Here is a 9,159-nt window from a genome sequence, read left to right as displayed (position 1 = left end):
GGGGTACCATCAGTGTTTTATGTGTAAAACCATAAGGGGTACCATCAGTGTTTTATGTGTAAAACCATAAGGGGTACCATCAGTGTTTTATGTGTAAAATCATAAGGGGTACCATCAGTGTTTTATGTGAAAAATCAAAAGGGGTACCATCAGTGTTTTATGTGAAAAATCATAAGGGGTACCATCAGTGTTTTATGTGAAAAATCATAAGGGGTACCATCAGTGTTTTATGTGTAAAATCATAAGGGGTACCATCAGTGTTTTATGTGAAAAATCATAAGGGGTACCATCAGTGTTTTATGTGTAAAATCATAAGGGGTACCATCAGTGTTTTATGTGAAAAATCATAAGTGGTACCATCAGTGTTTTATGTGAAAAATCATAAGGGGTACCATCAGTGTTTTATGTGTAAAATCATAAGGGGTACCATCAGTGTTTTATGTGAAAAATCATAAGGGGTACCATCAGTGTTTTATGTGTAAAATCATAAGGGGTACCATCAGTGTTTTATGTGTAAAATCATAAGGGGTACCATCAGTGTTTTATGTGAAAAATCATAAGGGGTACCATCAGTGTTTTATGTGTAAAATCATAAGGGGTACCATCAGTGTTTTATGTGTAAAATCATAAGGGGTACCATCAGTGTTTTATGTGTAAAATCATAAGGGGTACCATCAGTGTTTTATGTGAAAAATCATAAGGGGTACCATCAGTGTTTTATGTGTAAAATCATAAGGGGGGCCATCAGTGTTTTATGTGTAAAATCATAAGGGGTAACATCAGCGTTTTATGTGTAAAATCATAAGGGGGGCCATCAGTGTTTTATGTGTAAAATCATAAGGGGGGCCATCAGCGTTTTATGTGTCAAATCATAAGGGGTAACATCAGCGTTTTATGTGTAAAATCATAAGGGGTACCATCAGTGTTTTATGTGTAAAATCATAAGGGGGGCCATCAGTGTTTTATGTGTAAAATCATAAGGGGTACCATCAGCGTTTTATGTGTAAAATCATAAGGGGTACCATCAGCGTTTTATGTGTAAAATCATAACGGGTACCATCAGCGTTTTATGTGTAAAATCATAAGGGGTACCATCAGCGTTTTATGTGTAAAATCATAAGGGGTACCATCAGCGTTTTATGTGTAAAATCATAAGGGGTACCATCAGCGTTTTATGTGTAAAATCATAAGGGGTACCATCAGTGTTTTATGTGTAAAATCATAAGGGGTACCATCAGTGTTTTATGTGTAAAATCATAAGGGGTACCATCAGTGTTTTATGAGTAAAATCATAAGTGGTACCATCAGCGTTTTATGTGTAAAATCATAAGGGGTACCATCAGCGTTTTATGTGTAAAATCATAAGGGGTACCATCAGCGTTTTATGTGTAAAATCATAAGGGGTACCATCAGTGTTTTATGTGTAAAATCATAAGGGGTACCATCAGCGTTTTATGTGTAAAATCATAAGGGGTACCATCAGTGTTTTATGTGTAAAATCATAAGGGGTACCATCAGCGTTTTATGTGTAAAATCATAAGGGGTACCATCAGTGTTTTATGTGTAAAATCATAAGGGGTACCATCAGCGTTTTATGTGTAAAATCATAAGGGGTACCATCAGTGTTTTATGTGTAAAATCATAAGTGGTACCATCAGTGTTTTATGTGTAAAATCATAAGGGGTACCATCAGTGTTTTATGTGTAAAATCATAAGGGGTACCATCAGTGTTTTATGTGTAAAATCATAAGGGGTACCATCAGTGTTTTATGTGTAAAATCATAAGGGGTACCATCAGTGTTTTATGTGTAAAATCATAAGGGGTACCATCAGCGTTTTATGTGTAAAATCATAAGGGGTACCATCAGTGTTTTATGTGTAAAATCATAAGGGGTACCATCAGTGTTTTATGTGTAAAATCATAAGGGGTACCATCAGTGTTTTATGTGTAAAATCATAAGTGGTACCATCAGCATTTTATGTGTAAAATCATAAGGGGTACCATCAGTGTTTTATGTGTAAAATCATAAGGGGTACCATCAGTGTTTTATGTGTAAAACCATAAGGGGTACCATCAGTGTTTTATGTGTAAAATCATAAGGGGTACCATCAGTGTTTTATGAGTAAAATCATAAGGGGTACCATCAGTGTTTTATGTGTAAAATCATAAGGGGGGCCATCAGTGTTTTATGTGTAAAATCATAAGGGGTAACATCAGCGTTTTATGTGTAAAATCATAAGGGGTACCATCAGTGTTTTATGTGTAAAATCATAAGGGGTACCATCAGTGTTTTATGTGTAAAATCATAAGGGGTACCATCAGTGTTTTATGAGTAAAACCATAAGGGGTACCATCAGTGTTTTATGTGTAAAACCATAAGGGGTACCATCAGTGTTTTATGTGTAAAACCATAAGGGGTACCATCAGTGTTTTATGTGAAAAATCATAAGGGGTACCATCAGTGTTTTATGTGTAAAATCATAAGGGGTACCATCAGTGTTTTATGTGTAAAATCATAAGGGGTACCATCAGTGTTTTATGTGTAAAACCATAAGGGGTACCATCAGTGTTTTATGAGTAAAACCATAAGGGGTACCATCAGTGTTTTATGTGTAAAACCATAAGGGGTACCATCAGTGTTTTATGTGTAAAATCATAAGGGGTACCATCAGTGTTTTATGTGTAAAATCATAAGGGGTACCATCAGTGTTTTATGTGTAAAACCATAAGGGGTACCATCAGTGTTTTATGTGTAAAACCATAAGGGGTACCATCAGTGTTTTATGTGTAAAATCATAAGGGGTACCATCAGTGTTTTATGTGAAAAATCATAAGGGGTACCATCAGTGTTTTATGTGAAAAATCATAAGGGGTACCATCAGTGTTTTATGTGAAAAATCATAAGGGGTACCATCAGTGTTTTATGTGTAAAACCATAAGGGGTACCATCAGTGTTTTATGTGAAAAATCATAAGGGGTACCATCAGTGTTTTATGTGAAAAATCATAAGGGGTACCATCAGTGTTTTATGTGAAAAATCATAAGGGGTACCATCAGTGTTTTATGTGAAAAATCATAAGGGGTACCATCAGTGTTTTATGTGAAAAATCATAAGGGGTACCATCAGTGTTTTATGTGAAAAATCATAAGGGGTACCATCAGTGTTTTATGTGAAAAATCATAAGGGGTACCATCAGTGTTTTATGTGAAAAATCATAAGGGGTACCATCAGTGTTTTATGTGTAAAATCATAAGGGGTACCATCAGTGTTTTATGTGAAAAATCATAAGGGGTACCATCAGTGTTTTATGTGTAAAATCATAAGGGGTACCATCAGTGTTTTATGTGAAAAATCATAAGTGGTACCATCAGTGTTTTATGTGAAAAATCATAAGGGGTACCATCAGTGTTTTATGTGTAAAATCATAAGGGGTACCATCAGTGTTTTATGTGAAAAATCATAAGGGGTACCATCAGTGTTTTATGTGTAAAATCATAAGGGGTACCATCAGTGTTTTATGTGAAAAATCATAAGGGGTACCATCAGTGTTTTATGTGTAAAATCATAAGGGGTACCATCAGTGTTTTATGTGTAAAATCATAAGGGGTACCATCAGTGTTTTATGTGAAAAATCATAAGGGGTACCATCAGTGTTTTATGTGTAAAATCATAAGGGGGGCCATCAGTGTTTTATGTGTAAAATCATAAGGGGTAACATCAGCGTTTTATGTGTAAAATCATAAGGGGGGCCATCAGTGTTTTATGTGTAAAATCATAAGGGGGGCCATCAGCGTTTTATGTGTAAAATCATAAGGGGTAACATCAGCGTTTTATGTGTAAAATCATAAGGGGTACCATCAGCGTTTTATGTGTAAAATCATAAGGGGGGCCATCAGTGTTTTATGTGTAAAATCATAAGGGGTACCATCAGCGTTTTATGTGTAAAATCATAAGGGGTACCATCAGCGTTTTATGTGTAAAATCATAACGGGTACCATCAGCGTTTTATGTGTAAAATCATAAGGGGTACCATCAGCGTTTTATGTGTAAAATCATAAGGGGTACCATCAGCGTTTTATGTGTAAAATCATAAGTGGTACCATCAGCGTTTTATGTGTAAAATCATAAGGGGTACCATCAGTGTTTTATGTGTAAAATCATAAGGGGTACCATCAGTGTTTTATGTGTAAAATCATAAGGGGTACCATCAGTGTTTTATGAGTAAAATCATAAGTGGTACCATCAGCGTTTTATGTGTAAAATCATAAGGGGTACCATCAGCGTTTTATGTGTAAAATCATAAGGGGTACCATCAGCGTTTTATGTGTAAAATCATAAGGGGTACCATCAGCGTTTTATGTGTAAAATCATAAGGGGTACCATCAGCGTTTTATGTGTAAAATCATAAGGGGTACCATCAGTGTTTTATGTGTAAAATCATAAGGGGTACCATCAGCGTTTTATGTGTAAAATCATAAGGGGTACCATCAGTGTTTTATGTGTAAAATCATAAGGGGTACCATCAGCGTTTTATGTGTAAAATCATAAGGGGTACCATCAGTGTTTTATGTGTAAAATCATAAGTGGTACCATCAGTGTTTTATGTGTAAAATCATAAGGGGTACCATCAGTGTTTTATGTGTAAAATCATAAGGGGTACCATCAGTGTTTTATGTGTAAAATAATAAGGGGTACCATCAGTGTTTTATGTGTAAAATCATAAGGGGTACCATCAGCGTTTTATGTGTAAAATCATAAGGGGTACCATCAGCGTTTTATGTGTAAAATCATAAGGGGTACCATCAGTGTTTTATGTGTAAAATCATAAGGGGTACCATCAGTGTTTTATGTGTAAAATCATAAGGGGTACCATCAGTGTTTTATGTGTAAAATCATAAGTGGTACCATCAGCATTTTATGTGTAAAATCATAAGGGGTACCATCAGTGTTTTATGTGTAAAATCATAAGGGGTACCATCAGTGTTTTATGTGTAAAACCATAAGGGGTACCATCAGTGTTTTATGTGTAAAATCATAAGGGGTACCATCAGTGTTTTATGAGTAAAATCATAAGGGGTACCATCAGTGTTTTATGTGTAAAATCATAAGGGGGGCCATCAGTGTTTTATGTGTAAAATCATAAGGGGTAACATCAGCGTTTTATGTGTAAAATCATAAGGGGTACCATCAGTGTTTTCTGTGTAAAATCATAAGGGGTAACATCAATGTTTTATGTGTAAAATCATAAGGGGTACCATCAGTGTTTTCTGTGTAAAATCATAAGGGGGGCCATCAGTGTTTTATGTGTAAAATCATAAGGGGTACCATCAGTGTTTTATGTGTAAAATCATAAGTGGTACCATCAGTGTTTTATGTGTAAAATCATAAGTGGTACCATCAGTGTTTTATGTGTAAAACCATAAGGGGTACCATCAGTGTTTTATGTGTAAAATCATAAGGGGTACCATCAGTGTTTTATGTGTAAAATCATAAGGGGTACCATCAGTGTTTTATGTGTAAAACCATTATGTGTAAATTCATAAGGGGTACCATCAGTGTTTTATGTGTAAAATCATAAGGGGTACCATCAGTGTTTTATGTGTAAAACCATAAGGGGTACCATCAGTGTTTTATGTGTAAAATCATAAGGGGTACCATCAGTGTTTTATGTGTAAAATCATAAGGGGTACCATCAGTGTTTTATGTGTAAAATCATAAGGGGTACCATCAGTATTTTATGTGTAAAATCATAAGGGGTACCATCAGTGTTTTATGTGTAAAAGCATAAGGGGTACCATCAGTGTTTTATGTGTAAAATCATAAGGGGTACCATCAGTGTTTTATGTGTAAAATCATAAGGGGTACCATCAGTGTTTTATGTGTAAAAGCATAAGGGGTACCATCAGTGTTTTATGTGTAAAAGCATAAGGGGTACCATCAGTGTTTTATGTGTAAAATCATAAGGGGTACCATCAGTGTTTTATGAGTAAAATCATAAGGGGTACCATCAGTGTTTTATGTGTAAAACCATAAGGGGTACCATCAGTGTTTTATGTGTAAAATCATAAGGGGTACCATCAGTGTTTTATGTGTAAAATCATAAGGGGTACCATCAGTGTTTTATGTGTAAAATCATAAGGGGTACCATCAGTGTTTTATGTGTAAAAGCATAAGGGGTACCATCAGTGTTTTATGTGTAAAATCATAAGGGGTACCATCAGTGTTTTATGTGTAAAATCATAAGGGGTACCATCAGTGTTTTATGAGTAAAATCATAAGGGGTACCATCAGTGTTTTTTGTGTAAAACCATAAGGGGTACCATCAGTGTTTTATGTGTAAAACCATAAGGGGTACCATCAGTGTTTTATGTGTAAAACCATAAGGGGTACCATCAGTGTTTTATGTGTAAAACCATAAGGGGTACCATCAGTGTTTTATGTGTAAAATCATAAGGGGTACCATCAGTGTTTTATGTGTAAAATCATAAGGGGTACCATCAGTGTTTTATGTGTAAAACCATAAGGGGTACCATCAGTGTTTTATGTGTAAAATCATAAGGGGTACCATCAGTGTTTTATGTGTAAAATCATAAGGGGTACCATCAGTGTTTTATGTGTAAAATCATAAGGGGTACCATCAGTGTTTTATGAGTAAAATCATAAGGGGTACCATCAGTGTTTTTTGTGTAAAACCATAAGGGGTACCATCAGTGTTTTATGTGTAAAACCATAAGGGGTACCATCAGTGTTTTATGTGTAAAACCATAAGGGGTACCATCAGTGTTTTATGTGTAAAACCATAAGGGGTACCATCAGTGTTTTATGTGTAAAATCATAAGGGGTACCATCAGTGTTTTATGTGTAAAATCATAAGGGGTACCATCAGTGTTTTATGTGTAAAACCATAAGGGGTACCATCAGCGTTTTATGTGTAAAATCATAAGGGGTACCATCAGTGTTTTATGTGTAAAATCATAAGGGGTACCATCAGTGTTTTATGTGTAAAATCATAAGGGGTACCATCAGTGTTTTATGAGTAAAATCATAAGTGGTACCATCAGCGTTTTATGTGTAAAATCATAAGGGGTACCATCAGCGTTTTATGTGTAAAATCATAAGGGGTACCATCAGCGTTTTATGTGTAAAATCATAAGGGGTACCATCAGCGTTTTATGTGTAAAATCATAAGGGGTACCATCAGCGTTTTATGTGTAAAATCATAAGGGGTACCATCAGTGTTTTATGTGTAAAATCATAAGGGGTACCATCAGCGTTTTATGTGTAAAATCATAAGGGGTACCATCAGTGTTTTATGTGTAAAATCATAAGGGGTACCATCAGCGTTTTATGTGTAAAATCATAAGGGGTACCATCAGTGTTTTATGTGTAAAATCATAAGTGGTACCATCAGTGTTTTATGTGTAAAATCATAAGGGGTACCATCAGTGTTTTATGTGTAAAATCATAAGGGGTACCATCAGTGTTTTATGTGTAAAATAATAAGGGGTACCATCAGTGTTTTATGTGTAAAATCATAAGGGGTACCATCAGCGTTTTATGTGTAAAATCATAAGGGGTACCATCAGCGTTTTATGTGTAAAATCATAAGGGGTACCATCAGTGTTTTATGTGTAAAATCATAAGGGGTACCATCAGTGTTTTATGTGTAAAATCATAAGGGGTACCATCAGTGTTTTATGTGTAAAATCATAAGTGGTACCATCAGCATTTTATGTGTAAAATCATAAGGGGTACCATCAGTGTTTTATGTGTAAAATCATAAGGGGTACCATCAGTGTTTTATGTGTAAAACCATAAGGGGTACCATCAGTGTTTTATGTGTAAAATCATAAGGGGTACCATCAGTGTTTTATGAGTAAAATCATAAGGGGTACCATCAGTGTTTTATGTGTAAAATCATAAGGGGGGCCATCAGTGTTTTATGTGTAAAATCATAAGGGGTAACATCAGCGTTTTATGTGTAAAATCATAAGGGGTACCATCAGTGTTTTCTGTGTAAAATCATAAGGGGTAACATCAATGTTTTATGTGTAAAATCATAAGGGGTACCATCAGTGTTTTCTGTGTAAAATCATAAGGGGGGCCATCAGTGTTTTATGTGTAAAATCATAAGGGGTACCATCAGTGTTTTATGTGTAAAATCATAAGTGGTACCATCAGTGTTTTATGTGTAAAATCATAAGTGGTACCATCAGTGTTTTATGTGTAAAACCATAAGGGGTACCATCAGTGTTTTATGTGTAAAATCATAAGGGGTACCATCAGTGTTTTATGTGTAAAATCATAAGGGGTACCATCAGTGTTTTATGTGTAAAACCATTATGTGTAAAACCATAAGGGGTACCATCAGTGTTTTATGTGTAAAATCATAAGGGGTACCATCAGTGTTTTATGTGTAAAACCATAAGGGGTACCATCAGTGTTTTATGTGTAAAATCATAAGGGGTACCATCAGTGTTTTATGAGTAAAATCATAAGGGGTACCATCAGTGTTTTATGTGTAAAATCATAAGGGGTACCATCAGTGTTTTATGTGTAAAATCATAAGGGGTACCATCAGTGTTTTATGTGTAAAATCATAAGGGGTACCATCAGTGTTTTATGTGTAAAATCATAAGGGGTACCATCAGTATTTTATGTGTAAAATCATAAGGGGTACCATCAGTGTTTTATGTGTAAAAGCATAAGGGGTACCATCAGTGTTTTATGTGTAAAATCATAAAGGGGTACCATCAGTGTTTTATGTGTAAAATCATAAGGGGTACCATCAGTGTTTTATGTGTAAAAGCATAAGGGGTACCATCAGTGTTTTATGTGTAAAAGCATAAGGGGTACCATCAGTGTTTTATGTGTAAAACCATAAGGGGTACCATCAGTGTTTTATGTGTAAAATCATAAGGGGTACCATCAGTGTTTTATGTGTAAAATCATAAGGGGTACCATCAGTGTTTTATGTGTAAAATCATAAGGGGTACCATCAGTGTTTTATGTGTAAAAGCATAAGGGGTACCATCAGTGTTTTATGTGTAAAATCATAAGGGGTACCATCAGTGTTTTATGTGTAAAATCATAAGGGGTACCATCAGTGTTTTATGAGTAAAATCATAAGGGGTACCATCAGTGTTTTTTGTGTAAA

This window comes from Gobio gobio (assembly GCF_949357685.1).
Source record: "Gobio gobio genome assembly, contig: scaffold_185, whole genome shotgun sequence".
NCBI classification, from domain to species: Eukaryota; Metazoa; Chordata; class Actinopteri; order Cypriniformes; family Gobionidae; genus Gobio; species Gobio gobio.
This window is presented reverse-complemented; position numbering follows the sequence as displayed.